We start from the raw sequence: 22,347 nt of genomic DNA on the forward strand, positions 1-22,347 counted from the left end.
TAGGCACAACAGATACAGCCAGAGTAGAGGACCGGTAGCTGTGGTCAAGGACTGAATAACTGAAGGAAATGCTGTAATGTGAGATAATAGATTTTCAACCTCAGAACAGAAAATAGATGTCTGGAACTATTTTTTGACCTGTATGGTCTCTAAGTGGTTAACAGGCTTATGGTATTTGCTTACTGTTGCGTATGGGATAAGAAACAAGGCATCCTTAAGCCTATACAATTCATGACTTTTATGAGTTTCTGTAGAAGAGGTGAATCTGTGGGATGTTGTTTAATTGCATACCAAGTGTCTGTGTCATCCTTTGTATGGAGATAGGAGTCTGCGTCCTACTATTGCTGCCTTATCTTTTTCAGGGCAGTAACAGATTGGTTGATTTGTCATGACCTTGTGGCACAAGACCTTTTCCTTTTGTTTCTAGCTGATTATATCCTTTCTTTGCTGAAGGGTTCAAGTGAGTAAGCACTAATTTCACACATGTATTTGGTTGCCAAAAATGTCATCCAATCCTACTCCCATGCTTGTATTATTTCTCTCATTGTGTCAGCAGAAACATTCATGTTCATCAGACTGAGGAGCTCTATCATCAGACTGGATAGCCTCCCCCCCCAGGTTTTTTTGGGGTTTTTTTTTTTTTTTTTTTTTTTTTTTTTTGTGAGTCAGTTCCACAACCTGATGTTCCATACAGCTAAACAAATGTTTCTGCTGCCACAGAAGCTCTCAAGCTGAGTTGGTGTGACATGTCTCGGGGTTAGGAATTGTGTAACAACTTCATTTGGAGACAATACTTGAAAGTTGGTGTTCATAAATTTCTCTCAAACTCAGTCTGAGTTTGCACTTAGAAATATTGGTCTGTATCCCATTTCACTGAAACTAGCTCTGCTCAGATTGATTCACTTTTTCCTGCGTGTTTCATCTTTCTGTGTTAAGAACATGTGTCAGCTTTGTGGGAGGCATCACACAAACTCTCACACTCTTTTGAGCCAACTGTTATTACTGAAGTTTTTGTTAAATATGTTGCAAGGTTTAGCCTTACCTAAACTGTTAAAGGAACCTTCTTTTAGCCTGATATTTACCTGTCTGGTACCTCCTGTTACTCTTTTTCCCCTTTAGCAAATCCACCGTCCAACTATGCACCAACAATCATGTCGTTCACTAGCAGCTTTCCATATGATAAGTCTGGAGTGGGGAAGATAGAAGGTTATTTTCATATGACCTGCTTTTGTTTCTGAATTATGTTACAGTTTTGTTATCTGTCTTGCTTTCTTTAAAAAGCTTTTCACTACCAGGAAGGCTGGTGTAAACTGACAGTCTTGTAGCTGGTCAGGTCACTTTTCTTCTTTTTCCATTCTCCTCTGTTTGCTGTTTTGCAGAAGTTACAGATCTAATTTATTCAACCTTAAATCAGTTTAATCAACATCCATGTAAAACAATGTCTTAGGAAATTTTGTATAGTTTGGATTCTGAGATATTTTTAGGAAAGATTCTCTTTAAGCCACTTTTTAAAGTTGGGGTTTTGGTTTTGGTGGGTTTTCTTTTGTTGGAGTTTTGAGTATTTGCATACAACTTGGCTTTGTTTCTGAAATGTAAATTTGCATATCAGAGAAAGCTGACCTTGAGTAATGCTAATGGTCCCTAAGGTGCATGTTGTGCCACTGTACTGTTTGGGATTTATACCATGGAATGCAGGCAAATTTGATCTAGGAATGTCTTAAGTACAATAGATATATGGAAAACAAAAGATGCTGATGCTGAAATTTTAAATTTATTTTTAACCTTTCTTTAGCTATGTCCAGTGATTTCATTTGTAGTTGGCTCTTTCTGTCTTCTCAGTGTTAGCAATGGCAGGGTTGCATTCCAGGACATACATGAGAAGGGCTGATATAGCATCTGCAAACCACATGTGTGAATTTTGTATTTTAGATAAACTCTTTGCTGTATAAACATCTCAGTAAACGACTGTGTAGTAACACACTTATGCATGTCAAAATATTCTTGTGTTTATACTCTTAACCATGCAGAGTTTTAGCAGTATGCTTCTTTTGCAGCTGTTAATCCTGTATAGATTTTCAATGCAAATGACAGGTCAGTGCATGCAAAGGAAGCACTGGGATCTGGAAAAAAATACTTTAAATATTAACCAGAGGAGGAAAACTGGTAGGCATTTATGTTATCAACACTGTTTTTGTCACAAATACAAAACATCATAAGGGCCACTATGAAGAAAGTTAACCCCATCCTGGCCAGACACAGTACACTTCTGTTGACTCACCTGTGAGACAGAAAGGACAGTAAATCTTAGTATGTTTACTGACTTTGATCTGCAAATCCAAATATTCTACAAATTCATGATAGAGGCAGCACTCTGTCTTTATGTGACAAACATTTTAATTTTACTTTCCAAATTAAGGATTACATTCTAATGCCTAAAGTAGGCTTCTCCAGAGCTTATTGTCAATTATAGTTAATTCCTCAGAAACTCAAGCCTCTGAATCTGAAGCCTTATTAAATTTAAACAGTGAAAGCTGTGAGGAATGAAGTGTCTGAATCCTCTTTCTGACAAGTAGACTTTCTATTTTCTTGCTCATTAATTCATGTTTCTTGAGAATAAGTTTTGGAAATGTAAATTAAGGTGAGATTTTCTTTTTTTAAAGATAATTACCAAGAAGCTTAACCTCTTTCTCTGGTTAAAACCCTTCTTTAACTTGTTCAGAACATTCCATATTTCTAAAATGACTCATATTTTTATGAGTAAATAACTCATCACTTTTCAACATGGCGTTCTACTGAGGGCTTTAAGTGTTTACCTTCAATAATATACCACACTGCACCATTCACACTGCACAGCAGCAGCTGTGGTTTGTTAAAATTATAAAGAAAAGGAAGAACAATTCATAGAATTATAAACTCCTAGAATGGTAGAATTGGAAGGGACTTTTAGAGATCATCTAGTCCAACCCCCTGCAGAAGCAGATTGACCCTGATCGGGTCACATAGGAACATGTCCAGGTGGGTCTTGAAGACCTCCAAGGAGGGAGAGTCCACAACCCCTCTGGGCAGCCTGTGCCACTGCTCCACCCTCACAGTGAAATAGGTTTTTCTTACATTTAAGTGGAACTTCTTGTGTTCCAGCTTTGTCCCATTACCCCTTGCCCTGTTGCTAGATGCAACAGAAAAGAGGGATGCCCCAACCTCCTGACACCCACACTTCAGATATTTGTAAATATTAATGAGATCCCCCCTCAATCTCCTCTTCTCCAGACTAAACAGCCCCAGTTCCCGCAGCCTTTCCTTGTATGAAAGATGTTCCATTCTCCTGATCATCTTGGTGGCCGTACGCTGGACTCTCTCCAGAAGTTCCCTGTCCCTCTTGAGCTGAGGAGCCCAGAACTGGACACAGAACTCCTGATGAGGCCTCGCCAGGGCAGAGTAGAGAGGGAGAAGAACCTCCCTCGACCTGCTGGCCACACTCGATGCATCCCAGAATGCCATTAGCCTTCTTGGCCATGAGGGCACATGTTAGTTATACAAGCTAAAAGCCTTAACCTAATGAATTGTGTTTCCCACGTTACATACATATGAACTATTATGTTCCTTATCCCTCCTGTTTATATTTTCCTCTCTGATGGAAAAGCTCTGATCGATCCTGAGCTGGAGATGATCGGGACAGTGTGGCTGGTGACCGTACCACTTGTGCTTTTTCTGCTTTTCACCACTGTTGAAGGTAGACATCTGGGACAAACAGATGTTATGTTCACAAGTGATTACTTAAAGCGAGGAGAACTTAAGCTGCAGTTTTAAAAATGTCCCAAGTTCATAGTGCAAAAGCCACTAATGCATATGCATGTTTGATTGCTCAGATAGACAGACCATCAACTTTGGAACAAACTGGGAGTGCTGTAAGCAATGTGTGCTTTTTTAGCTGAGAAAGTTGTTAAGCTTGAAGTCGAGAAGTCTTAGAGAAATCTTATCTCCGAGGATGAGTGACCTAGATTCTTCTCAGCAATGACAGGACAGTAGTCTTAGAGCACAAATTGAACACAATCGTCTGAACATAGGAAGACAGTATTTTACTGTGAAGTAGTCAAACAGTGTAATGGAGTGCCCAGAGAGGTTGCAGAGCTATTCAAAACCCAACTGGATACAGTCCTAGATGACCTACTTTAGCAGAGTGTATTGGGTCTGAGGTGGTGGTGATTTGGACTAAGTAATCTCAGCAGATACATTCCAGCCTTAATAAATCTGTGATTTCATGATTTTGAAATCACTGCAGTAACAGTGGAACCAATCCTGACAAAATATTTTACTACACTTCGGTTTAGAATTTCATCAGACCTTTAACTTTCTCTTTCTCCATCAAAGAAGATTGTTCTTGGAAGTGGAGACTTTGGACATTTGAGCATGAGTACAAAATACCAGTGATCTCAGCAAACGCTAAGGTCTCTTTGGTGACATTTTCAACCAGTAAATATAGCATTCAGAGTCATCATTTTAGGATGATCCTTATTGGCCTGTGTCAGCTTCACTCTATTTAAAAATAGTCTAAAAAAATTTGGTTTTTAGTTTACCTGAACTCATATAGCCTCAAGATGCTTCCCCTTATACAGGGACAAGAAAGGATGTAACCATGCTTTGCTCTCTGCCTGCTGCACTACAGTGATACCTCAGAAAGTGTCCTCCTCGCTGCCTCAGTCAAGAGTGTCATACATCTCCATTATCTACAGCCTTTCCTAAAATTGTTAATGTATGGTGACAAGTCCAAGGAATCTGACAAAGGCTCTTGAGATTTTCTCCTAGTATCTGATTGCTGTGGAGATTGAGGTAGGCTGGTGTCTGATGTCAAAAGCAATGAATATCATTATATTATACCTGTATGAAATTCTCGGAAAACACAAGTTTCACGTAGTTTTACTGCTTAATCTGGTGTCTGCTTCTTTATTAATCTTGAACTGATTTCTCTCATTGCTGTTAACTATGTTAAATAACTGTTAAATAACTGTCAGCTTTATTCTACTTTTTTAGCAAAAATCTGAATATATCCTTGTGATAAAACTAGTATTTCAAGCTACTCTAGAGACTAGCACAGTAAATGGAAATAATTTCTGTCAGCATTAACAGTTTACACTCACTGGACTTTAATGCTTAAAATAATTTTCTTTTCCCAAAGAAATAATCTGACTGCATAACTCTTCCAGAAGATCATCTTGCTTTGATTTTTTCCTACAAGACACATTAGTCACAACAGCAAGGACTTCAAGCTCTGCCATCAAGTTCCTTTTCATTTTCTACACTTTTTCTGAAAGAAGCTAAAACAGAATTTAACCTTCTCTAGAAGTGCAAACTTTGCCTCAGTCACTTAATATTACAACCACTCATCCATATTTTCAGAAAAGGAAGCAGTGGTACTGATAGAGACTCCTCCTGTCTTTGCCTCCAACTGTATCTCACTACCACATCTCTGAATGCCTGCCAGAAGTGGTGTTTTAATTCTTCCTCTCTACTGCATTTGAACACAGACTGTACATTTTCCATTTCCCTTGCAACTGTATCATCATGAACATCACATCTTACGTTTATGATATCCAAACTATAGTGGACTGTGTGATGTCATCGACTGACGGGGTATCTCATTCCATATTCCACATAAATTGATGCAAGGTATTGGTGTTCCCTGATGACAGCTGTGATAATAAATTCTCCTTCTGAGAATTTAAGATTCTTTCTGAACGATGCACGGCTAAACAAGGTTTTTGGTGAACTGTCCATCCAGGTTTAGATGAGATGGAAGTCACTGTCCTCAGCGTGGTAGGACACTGGATGGTTAAGGAACAGCATTTCTGCACACCTCTGCACAACAGCTACATGTGGTATGGAGGGATATCTCCCTTTTCCCAGTGACTCAACAGCTGTCATGCTTTAGTGTTGATAGCTAACAACCATGATGAATCACATAAACAGAAGTATGAGATCTTTCTCCTGTGTAAGGAAGTAATTGACTTTTGATAGGTTGTCTAGCAAGATAACTCATGTTTGGTTAGACATACAGGCTGCTAGTGAGAGGCTCAGGACAAAGGTACAAGATAACATATTCTGAATTAAGAATTCCTAAGGCTTATTTTAGGCAATGGCTTTTCTGTTTCTGAATTTACTGATTCCCAACATTACAATTGGATTCTTTCCTGCCCCCTCAGTCTGAGTTACGTGTTTCTGCTAAGCATTTCTGCCTCTTCCTGAGGAAACCTCAGGAATCCTTGGAGTGCTGGGACAGCTTCCCTTCCCAAATCCTTGCTCTTTTGTTGTCCAGACTGTTTCAGCCACATAAATGTGTGGGATTCTCAGCCCCAACAGGTGCATTTAGCAATTTTAAACTCAGTGTTAGCCTATGCAAATAATGCCCAGTGTATTCCTGTCAGACCTCAGCTGCATCCTTAGTATTTTCATTTGATCAGGAAAAAGACATCAGGCATCTACATCTTTTGCAAAGGAGCTTTTCAGGGCTGCAACCATGAGTGGCCTGCTGTTTTTTCTGGAAGAAAAGGACGGTCAACATGAATTAGCACCCACATGAACAACACATTAAAGCTGTTTATTACTGGAGGTTATTCCAGATATATTCTGTACTCAAAGTCCTAGTCCTCTGTGTTTCTATCTCAAGCACTGTCATTTGATTTTGAGATTCAAAGATTGTAAAGAAATTTGGAATGCGACAGCATGCGCCAACTATTTGTGTCTTCCTGAAGGGATGAGATATGAGCATATCTCCTGTCCAAGCAGCTTAGTGGTTATGTTTAGACATGATGTGAGTGCACCGTATCTCTTAAAAGTATTGGTTACTGGTAATGTGCACATTTAGGAATACAGCAGAGTTGGATTTGGAAAACTCTGTGGTTGTGGATGAAGTATGCATGCCTTAGGAATGTTTCAGAACTGTATACCAGCTAGGCAGTTTAATATTGCCATTTCATTTTATAAAAAAATCAAGGTTTATACAGACCAGGATGATAACATTTGGCATAAAAATAAATTCCTTAATTTCTGTGATGAAACTGGTTGCCAAAACTTTGTAATCATTAAAATGTAAAAATAGAAATAGATATATTCTATTTTGAGGGACTACCAGGCATCACAAGAGCCGTTAAACAAGAGCCCTGCAATTGCTTATTTATAGATGCTGTTGATGTTTTTGTCCCTACCTGGACTTTATCTTTCATAATGTTGCTAACCTAGTTCTTGATGGAGGCATATCAGGCACTTTGATGAATATCTACTCTCTCTCTCAGTGCAGAAACAGATATTATTTATTTGTTGGGAGTTGGCAGATCTGCTCAGATGCAGAAGATAATGTATCATTTGTGTTATTTAGCCAAAATAACATTTATGTCTAGTTTGAGTTTTAGTATAAATAACTTCTTGTTTTAGTATAATGAACTTCTGTGTACAGCCAATTTTAGAGTAGGTATTTGTAGTTACAGTGTTTTTAGTTTATGCAACCAGTATTATGTGAAACCAGAAATGTGTTGCTTTATACCTGAGGGTTTTGCCATAAAAGATTTAGGGATGAAAAAGCTGATGTCTTATTTGCGGAGAGGTTGCAGTGCATACCTCTGAAGTGGAGATCAGGACCCCTTAAGAGAGCTGGACAAGTTATGTAGGATTTACAGCCACCAGTAGGTTAGGTAATGGCTTGCCTGAACACTGGGGAGAAAAGTTGACATGTGTGACATAGTTTGTCTGTGGAGACAGACACCCTACTTCAAATGGCAAGACAGTGCGTGTTTCACGCCAAAATGCGTATCCTGGAGTTTTCACCTCTGAAACAAGGCTTTTCAATGCATGAGTGTTGCCAAGTCCTGAACTGAGAATAAATATCAGATGTGGAGTTCGTTTTTTTCCTTTGTATACTGAGGTTAGGAACAGCTTCTTTTAAGTCACAGTCAAGGCTGAGCATCTCAAACCGACTTCAGTTCTGACTTCATTTAGACACCATTTGGTGAAAAGCCATAAGCAGCTCTGAGTTAAAGGTCTGATAAGATAAGCATAAATCTCTGTGTTTGTCAAATACATTGCTATATCTTGTGTCTCTGTTTCTGGTTTCTGTTGTGCACATTGGCTTGTGTACATCTATAGTTCTGCAAAGAATATTCAAGCTGTATTTAAAGGACTGACATGTATAAGACTTTTTGAAAGGTAAATGTTCATAGATACCATATTTAAAAGGATCCGGAAAAATAGATAGAAAATAGGTACCCCACAGATGCCTTCCTATGTACATTCATGTATGCATCGTCATAGAAGGTTCCAGAGAAGCCTGTATCACCCAGAGTTATTCAGGGGATACTGACATTTGTTTAACCATATCACTTAAAAATGCAACATTTAATGCTCAGTGTACTTGCATTATTCTTAAAAAGCTAGAGAAATAAGAAAATTGATCCAGTTGATGACTCTTGAGCCAAAGCAGCAATGTTTTTCAGCAGTCATCATAAAATACCAGTTTTGATTAGCAAAATTTTAAAAACCTTTTGACAATGCTTTTCTCCAAACACTGTATTAAGACAGATTTCTTTATTGTTAGATACTTGCATATTTTAGTGCAGTAAGTTCTGTTTTTATTTTTTTCCTATTCATTCACTAGTGAGTGTTTGTATTTAATCTATTTCTAATTACTATTGGAATAAATGCCAGAAAGCTGCAATGAGAAATAAGAATTTCTGTTTCTTCCTTGCATCCAGTATGGTAAAAAAAAATCTGTTAACTACAGCTGAGATGGCTGTCCTTGTGGATTTTGTCATGCATGTGATTTTGCAGTGAAATTTTCTTTTTTTTTTTTTTTTTACCCGATTCACTTTGATAAACTGCTAAACTTTCTTATCGATTTCCAGGATTTATATGTGGAGTCTGCTGTGTTTGAATTCCACAGGAATTTTGTAAATAAATTAGGTAACTTGTGCAGTGGCTGTTGAAGAGCTATCTTAAATTAGTCACAAATTTGAAGGTCAGTCTGTATTTACAGTATAAACTGTAGAGTGAAAACCACGGAGGATTGTCAAACCAAACTCTCAGGAAATGGGAAAACATGAGGGCTTTAGTATTATGTTGCCCAAACACATTCACTGTGTTTGGCCAGCTTCTGTTGTTTTTTTCCTGATGTTAAGTTTTGGGAAGGCGTTGCATTAGCTTTGAGTTAAATATATTTGTAGCCTGGCCTCATAATGCTACATTTCACCTCCACTTTTCTGTTCATCGCCTAGACCTGCTATGGTTTTCTACTCATAGGCAGCTGCACTGAGACAAGTAAGCCTATTTGAATATAAAAATCAAATTTGAATGGAACAGATGTATAGCCAAGTGAACATTTGAGCTTTCTGTTTTACTATTTTCAGTCCTTTAGTACCATTCTCTGAGTTTCACAGTTAAGCCAGGCATAACATGTCTGGTATTTCATAAAAAATGGTGATTTATTTTTTCAGTTTCACTTATAGAGGTGAAAACTTCGTAAGTCTACATTGGCTTAAAGTGCAGATCAAGATGTTGGGGAATAGCTTCCTTATAGATAGGTCTGCTTACAATAAGGTAATGTTTTAAGTAGTAGAAATTCCTGCTTTTTTTTTTTTCCCATGGGGAATGCAGATGCATTTGTACATATTTCTAGGATTAAATGTTTTAAAGCTACTAAGAAGTAGAAAAATTAGATTTAGTATTTTTTAAATTTTCTTAAACAAGATAGGCAGGTGTCTCTATCCAGCACTGATTAAAAAGAATATTCTAATTTGTCTTACTTGTCTCTGTTACTGTAGATTAACTGCATTTAAAAAAGAAGTCTGCTAAGGTTTTACTTGACATGCAGGAAAAAAAGGTGACTAATACTTGGGAAAAAAAGACGAGGAGTTGGTCCCCAGATTGTAATTGTAATTTACCTAATTGTAGGTAAACCATCCTTACTCCACCATTTGACTTACCTTTAATTTTTAAAAGAAAAAACTCTTTTAAGATTCTTGAATTCTCACAGTATTACTGAGACTTTGTCTTTTCCTGGAAGTGACACAGAGGAAAATGTAGCTCGGGGGTGTGTTGCAGGCTTAGTGCAATTTCTATATGTGATCTCTATCCCTGGCATTCCTTGGTTATGATGGACATTTTAATTCTGTACAGTAGTCAGATGTGTGACTTCTTGGCATTGAACCTTGTATCACTGCTGTACATCTGGTGAGAGGCTGTCAGAATTCCCGATGATTAGATGAGGATTGGGGCTCATGTCTCCCTCCCCACTGCTTTCACCCTGCCTGTACCTTTCTGGGGACCTAGAACTTGTTTAAGCATGACTTCTTGTTCACAGAGTTGACCTACAACATGAAGAGTCTCTCTTCTCCCATTTGAATTCCTGAAATAGAGGAGACCACTTCAGTCCAAATCTCTCTCTCATTCACCATCTCCCTTATTTGTTCACTCTTTCTGCATGCAAAGTAATCCTGCGTGTCTGGTGAGAGGAGAGGCTGCAACTGACTTTGAAGCTGGGAAAGATGAGATATAGGTATCTTAAAACCTTCCTTTCTGGGCGAAGAAAAGGTATTATTCTGTTTCTGGAAAGGCAATGGCAGAATGGGGAAAATAAAAACTTACAGGCAGAGCAGAGCTGAACTGTGTCATTGCAGGCAGAAATAGGGGGCAAGGGATGAGCATAATGAGTAGCACAGTAGTATCCTTATCTTGAAATGATACTTGAAATTTTAGTGTGGTTTTAATTTCATGGAGCTCAGTTATTACCATTATATCATCTATTATAGTTCTGTCTTAGTTTAAGCCTTCTCCAGATAGATTTAAGTCTATCATAAATCAAACATACCTGAGACCTGGGTTGGAAAAAATGATAGACAATTTCTGCTGCTGCCTGGTGTGCTGAAAACCAATTTCAGGCAATGCCATAGCATCAGAGCATTTTATTTTCCAGGTTTTCCATTCTAGCGTATACAGATGAAATACAATTTCAACCTTTTTGTGTGAGTTGCAGTATAAAATATTAATGCGGGGCAGTACGTGAAGCCACTCGACTTTTTTACTAGCCCTTTGCTGCTGATCCTGCTCTGTTCCCTAGACTGGAGCAAAACACAGTCCCGAAGACCTGCTTTTTTTTTTCATTCAGGCCACTGATGCCACCTTCTGGCATTGACCAAAACCAGCAACAAATTCTCTGTGACCTACATCAGTCGCTGACGGATGTCAGCGAGATGGTTGTGGGATGTGCAAGGAGGAGTGGATAGGCCTCTTTTGAGGCTTTACCTCTGTGCAGCACTCAAAATTTTGTTTATTTTGTAGGATTTGTGACAAAAGTGTCATATCCGTTGTGTGCAAACAACTTCAAGATTGGTAGAAGTGTTTATTCTTTTTTTGCTGCGTTTGTTTACTGAAGATACCAACTGTTGTGTGTGAGCCTCAGATTTTGGAAGCACACCGGAAAATCCTCAGCCTTTAGGAAGAATTGCAGTAACACAGCCCTAACAGACCAGCTGCCTGCAGAGTAAATAATTTTCAGTATGTGCCATAATTCAGTTTTGAGCAAAAAAAGATTAGGAAGTCTTGTTCAGAACTTGTTGTTCACTTTTCTTTTTGAAACAAAATAGTTCATGAAAGTCTTAAAATAACCCTACGAAGTGGCATTCAATTTGGCCTAGCCCCATTGTTATCAGTGTTGCTAAAGCACTGTAGGAGCTGATGCATGAATTTCCTGTCTAAAAGACTTGAAAGCTTAGATGGCTACTAAAATTCATTTGAACTCCTGCAAAAATTCCAAGTGTTTTTTTTTTTTAATTGGAATTCATAGCAATCAATAAAAATCCAACATTTGAGCTTTAATGTAATGCTAAAATGCTAAACAGAGTTTACACCTGGAATTTGCCTACATTGCTCCCCAGTGTAAGCCTGCCAAATATCAGGAAAAATGGACAAGGGATGGCTTTTCAGTTGCCATAACTAGATTAGAAATTGTCCAAGCCCTTTTGTGAAATACTTAGTTTTAGCTGAAATTAATGTATAAGATATTTATTTCAAAAAAGGTAAAATTAGCCATTTTAGATTAAAAGTTTAATAGCCAATAAGATAGATATTAAAGGTTAGCTATAATTGAGATCTTGCTTAAGTGGACACCACATGCTTCTGCTGGCATAGTGAGTGGAAGAGAAGATGAAGATGCTACTGCTTAGTTAGTCACTCTCACTTGGACCAGCCTAATATGCTGCTCTTCCGAGTGTACTTTAGTTATGAAAGCGTTGCCATGGTCCAGGGAATCCAAGTGCTGAAATTCTTCCCTCTAAGTCTGCCACAGATGTTGAGTTCTTAAATTTGTTTGGATACTGAGAACTGCAGCACTCGTTCAGCATAGTCTTAGTTAATATTTTCCCACAAGAAATCCAGTTCTTGCAAGTAGTTTTATAGATTCTTAATGTGGCTTCAGTCTAAGGTTTAGGCAAATAATAAACTAACTTGGAACATGCAGAAATCAATATGTTTATTTGAACAAATGCTACAAAACTAGGTACATCTGGATTGTGAAAGTAAACTGTAACTAAACTGAACTTTTAAAGAGCAAACTGTTTAGGTTTAATATCCATTTAAATCCCTATTTTATCACTTAATTAAATTTGAACTAAAAGGAGATTATTCTCATATCTTAGTATTTTTTAGTTTTGTTTGATTTGAAATTTTATCTAGATAAGATTGCATTTGATATACAAGTGGTATTTTGACTGCATGATTAATGGCTTTGGCATGTAAAAGGGCATAGTTTGATTGTTGAGTTAGCAAAACACTTGGATTGTTCACTTGGAACTGGAACACAGCCCTCGCAAACCGAGACACATGTGTTTTCACGTATGTCCACTGCTTTTATACAAACACTTTTCCTTTTTTAAGGTAATATTAAATTTTCTGTTCTGTCAGCAGCAGTGCCATACCTTTTTTAAAAAAGGAAAAACTATCTTCTTAGCCACATACTCCAGTAGCACTGTTTAAAGCATACTGTATTTAACACTAGTTCAGGCACTTTATTCTCAAGCCCTTATTTACTTTTGGCTACGTGATATTAGATTTTCTGGTTTTAATTAAAATATCCATTTCCAATTAAAATTGTTCCAGAGCTGTTTTGATGCATAAGTGTCTGACAAAACCTCTTTTCTTAAGTCTTGCTGAGAGCAGAGCTCTTTTCATGGCCTGTGGGGATGCTGTCAGATTCTGTGTAGCACATTGGCTCCCCATTCCCCAAGGGAGTCTGTGACACTTCTATGTGATTTCTGTTTCTGGTGCAGGGTTTTTTCATGTTTTTGGCATTCTGCTACTTGTATGTCTTCTTAGATATTTCTTTTGTTTTTGCAAAGGCTGCAATATCATATAACAACACAGCTATTTCATAATTTTATATAAAATATACTAAAACTACATATTATATATAATTACATATGTGTATATAATTTTATCATGAACTACCACTGAGTATCTTATTTTTCTGTGCAACAAAACTAGTTCAGACACGCTGTGCTCTTTACCAGCCAGGAGGATTGCACCTTCCTGTCTCTGTTCATGCAAGTGCCTTCACCACTCTCTTCAGTGCTGCTTTTTGCTTGATACGGCTGTGTTGGCAGTAGCAATCTCCACGTGCTTCTTTTAAAGGTAAAATTTAAATAATGAGTGAAATTTGTTTTATCTGAAGAAACAGTGCTATAAGCCTATATGAGTACCTGTTGCAGTCCTTGATGAAAGGCCCTTGGAAGACCTCCAGCCTTGACTATATATCTGTCTTGTAAGTTCTGTCATGTCCTCTATGAACTCCTGAATATTCAACAGCTCTCATTGATCTTCACCCTTTTGTAATTAGCAGCCAAGTTGTTTAATGTTATTTGGCATGTTTGCTTTTGAGAAATGGCCACTGAAACCTTGTCTTCAGTAACTGGTAACTGCTGGATAAACAAGCGCCTCTCAGTGCATGGTATATATGTGGCTACAATAAAAACCTTTTTATTATTAGTGAGTTTGTACAATGTAATACCTATGGTCAAGGCTACAGAATGACATCCAAGTTCACATGTCAGAAGTCATGCCATTGGTCTGTGTGTGAATTCACAGGTGTTTTGAGAAAAAATGGTGAGCCAGTGAAACGGGCTGAGCCAAGAGCAGTCTCACACCCTTGCAGTGCACTGTTTTGTGACAAATTATATTCATGTGGAAGCTGAAAGGTGGGGATCAGTCTAAGACATCATACCAGTCATGTGCTGAGGCTGTGCTGTGGATGAAACATCCAACAATTAGTGGCAGATGCAGATAACGTTTACGAAGAATGCTGTGTTTTGAGGCAAAGTCGTTTCCCCACGTCTTGACCGTAGAGCTTTTGAGTAGAAGCAATGGCAGCTTAGAAACAACTATTGTCAATATTTGAAACGAACAATGTCAGCATGCTTGTAGTGGTGACTGGGCTTCAGAAGATGCACACTGGACAGTTTTCTTGACAGTTTGCAAGATGGTTGCTATTATGTTGCTTTGTTGTGCTGTCAGCACTGAAAACATATAGAGGTGAATGTGAGTATTGTGCAGAGGGACATTGTAAACTGTGCAGATTAAACTAATTTGATTTCCAAATTTCACAGCAAAATTATGTTCAATGTTAATCAGGTTTAACTTTATGAAGCTTTTTGTGCATAAATCTTTCTACACCATCCCTGTTCGTTTTCTGTCTAGGGGAAAAGAGCGGAGGTGAGGAGGCTCTGTAAGGCAGGTTTTACTGCATTTGTATGGAAACCAGCAGCTATTCCCTATATGCTGTCTCTTCCTGTCCCTAACATAGTGAGCTCACCGTGCAGCTGTTTGCCACCCTGTATTGCTCCTTATTCTGTTGGTTCCTGTCAGAAAGGAGGTCTTTAGGCATACCCTTCTATAGCTTACTCTATCTTGAAGCCCTAGATTTTACTAGCTTTAAATGAAAGCTGCACCAGTAGTGTGGTGTGGGTTTGTATGACATTAAATTTCCCACCTATTACTCTTGCCATTTGGAAAGAATGGACAGGCCTTAATAAACTACTATCAGGGAGAGAATGGATGCTGAACAGAAGTAGGGAGGGTACAGAAATAGGCAAGAAGTACAGCACAGGAGAGGGGGGACAACAGAATGAAGTTCTAGTGCAGATGCTATTGGGAGATCACCTGATCCCTTGAGGCTAGACATTTTATAACTCCTTTAACCACATGTTAGAAACGTACAGCAAACTATCATTCATGGGTTTGCCCAATAGGTGGAAGTACTGAGAGCACTTCAGCAGGTGCCACAGGCATTGTCATCTGACTGGATCTGAGGTCTGTTGTGCAAAGGTGAAAAAATGACTTAAGGATAAGGAAGAAGGAAACAACACACCATGCCAGGTTAGAGCCCTGGACTTCAGGTGAGCCGACTTTGGCCTTTTCAAAGACCTGTTGAGAAGAATCTCATGGGCTGGGATTCTCGATAGTCGGAGTGCCAAAGCAAGTTGGTTATCTTCAAATGCCACTTCCTGCAAGTCCAAGATCAGTGTGCCCCCACAAGCAGAAAATTAGGAAAGAGACCTACATGGATCTAAAAAGAACTCCTGGAACTACTCAAGGAAAAGAAAAATCTATGTAAGGTGGAAAAAAGTCCTGGTTGCTTGGGAAGAGTATGCAAACACTGCTAGAGTATGCAGAGAAAAAAAAGAAGAGATTTTTCAAATACATCATCAGCAAAACGAAGGTTAGGAAGAATGTGAACCCACTTATGAACAAGGAAGATGTCCTGGTGACAGAGGATGCAGAGAAGGCAGAACTACTGAATACCTTCTTTGCCTTAATCTCCTCTGCCAATGCCAGCCCTCAGGAAGCCCAGTCCCTAGATGACAGTGAGATGGTCTGGAGAATGGAAGATTTTCCCTTGGTGGACAAGGAAGAGGTTAGAGACCTATTGGGCATGCTGGACACCTATGCATCCAAGAGTACTGAGAGAGCTGGCTGATGCAGCTGCTAAGGCATTCTCCATCATGGAGGATGATCATGGAGGACAGATGAGATGCCTGAGGAGTGGAGAAAGACCAATGTCACTCCAGTCTTCAGAAGAGGCAAGAAGGAGGACCCAGGAGACTACAGGCCAGTCAGCCTCACCTCAACCCTGGAAAGCTGATGGAAGAACTCACCCTGGCTGCCAGCTCAATATACATGTAAGAAAAGTTGGTTATCAGGGCGGGTCACCATGGATTCACCAAGGGGAAATCCTACTTGACCAACCTGATAGCCTTCTATGAGAGTATAACTGCCTGGCTAGATGAGAGGAGAGCAGTGGATGTCATCTACCTTGACTTCAGCAAGGCTTTTGACACTGTCTCCCATAACATCCTCATCAGAAAGCTCAAGCAGTGTGGCTTGGATGAGTCAATGGTGAGGTGGATCAAGAGCTGGCTGAATGACAGAGCCCAGAGGGTGGTGACCAAAGGCACAGAATTGAGTTGCAGGCCTGTGCCCAGTGGAGTTCCACAGGGATTGGTTCTGGGGCCAGTCTTGTTCAACACCTTCATCAACGATCTGGATGAAGGGGACAGAGTGTACCTTCAGCAAGTTGGCTGATGACACCAAACTGGGCGGACTGGCTGATTCCCCAGAAGGCTGTGCTGCCATTCAGCGGGATCTCGACCGTCTTGAGAGTTGGGCAGAGAGGAACCTCATGAGGTTCAACAAGGGCAAGTGCAGAGTCCTGCACTTGGGGAGGAACAACCCCATGCACCAAGACAGGGTGGGGATTGACTTGCTGGAGAGCAGCTCTGCAGAGAGAGACCTGGGAGAGCTGGTTGATAATAATAAACTAACTATGAGCCAGCAGTGTGCCCTCGTGGCCAAGAAGGCCAATGGCATCCTGGGATGCATCAAGAAGAGTGTGGCCAGCAGGTTGAGGGAGGTTCTTCTTCCCCTCTACTCTGCCCTGGTGAGGCCTCATCTGGAATTCTGTGTCCAGTTCTGGACTCCTGAGCTCAAGAGGGACAGAGAACTTCTGGACAGAGTCCAGCACAGGGTCACCAAGATGATCAGGGCGCTGGAACATCTTTCTGCGAAGAAAAGTTATGGGATGAAGCTGGAACACACAAAAAAAGTTCCATTTAAACTTAAGGAAAAACTACTGTGAGGGTGACAGAGTCCTGGCACAGGCTGCCCAGGTACATAGTAGAGTCTCCTTCTCTTGAGGTTTTCAAAACCTGCCTGGGTGTGTACCTGTGTGACCTGATCTAGGCGGACTTGCTTGAGCAGAGGGGTTGGACTAGATGATCTTTAGAGGTCCCTTCCAACCCTTGCCATTCTATGATTCTATGACTTGCAAGCAGTGATAATAAGGCCAAAACCAGGAGGACTCGTATTTTCAGTTCAGGTAAAGCTGCTAAAATTTTGATTTATTTTGTCTTGCTAGCTTTCAGTGAACTGAATTCTCCTAAGATTAAACAGTATTTGATACATGATTTATGCACGTGAATACAGATTGCTTAGAAATTGTGCACTGTAGGTAACTGAAATGTTACATTTGTGCTGTTTTACGAAAATGTGGAATGCTGAAAACAGTATTTCTGACACCAGCTAAAAGCCAAGCACTATCTAGGTTATCTTAATACATGTGTGTTTTGTGCTAGATGATAAGAAAACAAATAGAAATCAGGAGTAAGGTCAGGCTGTGGCAACAACAGATGGGCTTCTGTATCTAAATCTTTTAGTTACAGGCTGGTATAAACAGTGAACAGTGCGATTAAAATCACACAGCTAATCCAAAGTCCTCTTTTTACTGTAAAATAATACTAAACCTCAAATTAACAAAGTTGCGTAAGAGAGTTTGTTTTTGTTATGCTCACACTACACAGACGGTGCATATTGCACTCTCTTTCGCAATAGTAAAGGCAATATTGACTACGGATGGTGTTGGTCTACTTCTGGGTTAGGAAATAACTGTAAAATAGCTTCTTGGTTTGCTAATTTGAATATCTGTATGTAACTGTTTAAGTGCACAACTAAAAGCAGAACAACTTAGATACAATGCAAGAAAACTGAAATTTTACTTTTTTTTGTGGCTATGTGTCAGTCCCTCCACACCTTTCCTCTCACCACCTCTGGGCACATGTAGCATCTGCTGTGTGTGGCAGCAGCAGAAGGCACAGAAGGCAGGTCACAGCTGCACTGCTAGCACCTGTGAGGATGTCTGGCAGTTGGATCTCTGCCAGATGGGCGGTGCTGGTGGAGGCAGCAGCTCTGTGCTTCATGCTGCAAGATCTCAGAGCAAAGAGCTCATCCAACAGTCTAAACCAGTAGGGAAAGGCCAGAAAACAACAACATAGCATGTTTTGTCAACACATGCATCTTGAAGCTCAGTGTAGTTACGATCTGCCTGCCCAAGAAAAGGTTGCAGTGGTACTGGAAGAAATGCAGAAAAGGACCGATGGAGCAAGTCAGGGGCACACTTCTGTGTTGTCATTGTTAATTTAACAATTTGTCCTCTTTTTTTTTTCTGTGAGCTACTGTCTTTTTTCTGAGATCCTGTGTAAATGTCTTGGTGTCCTTCTGATAGGGCAGCATGCTTGGAGATTCCATAAATGTGTTCAGGCCAGAACTGCTGCACTCCTTTCTGCTTGGGATTGAAATGCAACTGTCTTACATCTCATTCCACTTCAAAAAATCAGTTTAAAATGGAATACTTTGGAATTGTTGAAATACATTTACAGTGACAGATGGATCACATAATTTCTAATTACATTTTTCAAATGAGACATACAAAGAAACAGTATATGTTAGTGCTTCAGGACAGTATCCAGTGTTCTTCATGTCCTGTGTGAAGACTTGTGTATTGCGCCTGTAATTCTAATCCAGTGAAGAGTGTCAGAAGTTGAAAATGTGTCAACCCAAGCCCCTTGTATGAGAAATGTTGGGGCTACAGAAGAGAAGTGATATAAGCTTTCCTTATATTACTGCATGACTGCTAAATGGCAAAGTTTACATAATCCCTAGGCTGTGTGTTTGAGTATGACATCTTCAGCTTTACTCCATGTGAAAAGAGCTGCTTGTAAAGCTTTGTTTGTAGTAGTACCATGAAAGCCAGTACTTTAATGGTAAAATCTTATGTAGGACAGTGTAGTGTGACACTCTTACTGTCTCATCATTGATCCACACCAATTCTTCATCCTTACTAATTCACAGGAAAGAATATCTCTATGGCGTGGATTTTGGCATAGCATAAGGAAACCATGCCTGCAGTCATGTGTATTTTGGTCTTTTGGGGCATCTGTAGGCCTCTTTCTTCTCTCTCACAGTTGTGAACAGGGTGAGAAACCTAGAATTCCTCAGTTCAGTCATGCAGCTTCAAATAATTTAGTGCAGTTACAGCTGGCAAATGAGATACGCGGTTGGCTTAGAGAGAGAAAATGATTGGTGGCTGTTGTCTGTAGCGTGGAGCTGAATTTGGGTGTTGACCCTATTTTTATTATTTCAAAGTCAGCAACCCATTGAATGTGATGTTCTGGAACAGCAGAAACATTGCCAGACAACTTTAATGTCGTTAACCAAACAAGGAGCGAGCAGTTTTGTTTTTTTAAAAAAATCCCATGAATATGTAATATCTGAAGTCTTACACTACCACTTCCTTCTCTAGAACTGTTCTAGGATGGGTTTTTTTTCAGTGGGATTTTTATTCTTACTTCCATGACAGCTGCCTCCTTTTGAAAGCTTCTTCCTGATAACTTTTCATGTAGCAGTGCTTCTACCTCTGATTTTGAACATTATAGTCTTTTTTGAAATTTCAGCATTGAGCTTCAGAATCTTCTTGGCAGTAATTTTAGCACCATTTTGGGGCTGCTATGATTTTTAAGATGTATTGAAGATGTGATAGGATTTGTCACCTATGCACATAATAAGAAAATGTTTCTGTAACATAATTGTCCCAGCGTCCGTCAGACAGAAAACTTGAGCAAGGTTTTGAGCTCAGCTGGGGATGTGCTGACACAGCTACCCATCCTTTCACAATGCTATGTGTATTCCTGTAGTAAGCCAAGGCCTATCTGCAATCTGTTCTTTCTGTGGTGGCCTTGCCTAAGTGTTAGCACAAATGAGGGCAATTTTCAAACAGTGAGCTAAAAACAAAACCAAACTAAACCCAACTAAGCCTTTTGTAAAGTAACACCAGAAGGTTTATGTTTCAGCAGGGAAGGCTGCAACAGACTATACTGTACCCCCTTGTCTTACCCAGCTTGATTTCTTCTAGACTTTTAGCCACTGAACCTTAGTATGCAAATCCATTTTTTTTGTGTGTGTATGCAACATAAAATATTTAATTTTCCTGCAGGAAATCTACTCTTCCCTCCAAGACAGCATCTGTCCACATGTGTGGTGGGTTTTGAACTCTTCATTTTAGGAAGTTACTTTGCCACAAGAGAATCTGCCCTATGAAATTTAGCTGTATCTACTGATTTTAGAGGTTTTTTTCATTCTTTGTTTTGTCCTTCCTTCTTCTCATCACACGCACAGTTTATGAACAAAGAGAGGCTTTTTTTAAGCTTCCAGGCTGTTTTGCTCATCTTGGGATCCAAAAATCAGTCTGGATGCTCCAATAACTGGCTCTTTCCTGCAGGTGAGGTAGTGTCATTGCCTACTTGGGCTCTGCTGTTATCTGTGGACTCTATTTAATTTTTACTTGCCTTATTTGTTACTTTTAACAGCCTTTTAAGTAAAATTGTTGGAGTGCATTGACTGCAGTCTCTGAAGAAGGTGGTAATGTCCTCATGATCAAATGCCATTACAAACCAAACCTAAGATCAGAAAGTTACCTACTTGAACACTCTTTGGTCTGGTTGAGGCCTTTTCAGCTGATGCATTTTAAGAAGCATAATAACAAAACTGAAACATAAAAAAATATTTCTGGAGCCTGAATTGTGACCCTGTATGCAGGAGGAGTAGGGCTGAGTGAGGAGACGTCATCTTGATACTGTAGGGAGGAAACAGAACAAAATAATCAGGTTTTTTGTTATCTTTCCTGAGAGGTCTGAAGTTTCTGTGAGATTTGAGAAATCTTAATTTGCAGAACTCGCTGACGTTCAACCACAAGGCCCTTTATCTCTCTCCATGTCTGTCATCTGAAATAATGAAAGGCATTCATCTACTGTGTGAGTCTGTTCACATAGGGCTCTTGATACTGGCCTATATTCTGGCTATTTTCTCTTGCTACTGACACTCACTTTGATTAAAAGATCCCAAAGGCTATTGCAGTTCATTTTGACTGTGTTTCATCCTGTTCTTCTATTATGGGGGTGGTGAGATATTGCTTGGTTTCTGTCTACTAAATGGTAGTTACCCAAACCAATTAAAAAAAATATATTGTATTTTTTAACTTGAAACTATGGCTTCTTCAGCTAGTCCAATGTTGTAATTACTTCAGTGATGCTTAGGTTAATACTTGCTTTCTTTCTCTGTGCATTGAAGGATGCAGCTGCAGCAGTTTGCCCCACTGTGGGAGACGATGAGGCCTGTAGAAGACAGCAGCTAGCTTCTTGAAGGATGTCTTTAATAGTTTGGGGAGTTTGCATATTGCAAAATGAAAAGTTGTCATTGTCACCAAGAGCCTTTAACTAAACTGAGATCTGTCTGTCTCAGGCATGGGAGAAGTACACGGCTGAGGACAGTTCTTGTAATGAATAAAATCTCTCAAAATAGGACAAAAGTTTCTTATGTTCTGAAGTATCATTAACATCGGTCCTCAAAGCAAATCTGCCATGGCTGAAGAATTCATACCACCTTTCTTGATCCATGGCTTTTGTGTTTGAGACCATCTTACCTACTTACAGTCTACCCATAAGCTTTGATAAACACAACTGAATGTTATAATCTGAAATGCCTAAGTTGTTTTGGTTTTTTTTTCCTATGTGCCCCAGTTTTGTGCAATTGACAAACTTTTGTGCTTTCTGACTTTATCCACTTCTGCTTGACTCCAGTAACAGGCTTGCTAACTGCTAGTAGCTGTCAATAGCTTTACTTCCACACAGATCTTGACAACCCTGTAGGCCCCCGAATTTAACCCTGTGAGGGGGAGGTATGTGGAAGTTTGCACATCGGTGCTGGCAGAACCATCAGGACTTCTGAGATCATACCTCTCCTTTTCTCCTATCAGTCACATTTCCTCCGAGGTTTGGTCCTGTTTGCTGTACTAAAAACATATTAAATGAATAAGGAGGAAAAGATGGTTCCTTTCAACAGTGACTTTACTGGAGGCTATGCCAGTCAGAAAATAAGCTTCCAAGTAATTCCCCCTGATTTTCTCTGAAGATGTGTATGATGCATGGCAAG

The 22,347-nt window shown here is 39.5% G+C and overlaps 1 protein-coding gene across 2 annotated transcripts in view; it reads left to right on the forward strand.

Annotated features, from left to right (window-relative positions):
* Window positions 1-22,347, forward strand: part of TNFAIP8 (TNF alpha induced protein 8) — a 61,919-nt gene that overhangs the window by 18,759 nt on the left and 20,813 nt on the right. The window lies entirely within an intron of this gene.

This window comes from Colius striatus, chromosome Z, assembly GCF_028858725.1.
Source record: "Colius striatus isolate bColStr4 chromosome Z, bColStr4.1.hap1, whole genome shotgun sequence".
NCBI classification, from domain to species: domain Eukaryota; kingdom Metazoa; phylum Chordata; class Aves; order Coliiformes; family Coliidae; genus Colius; species Colius striatus.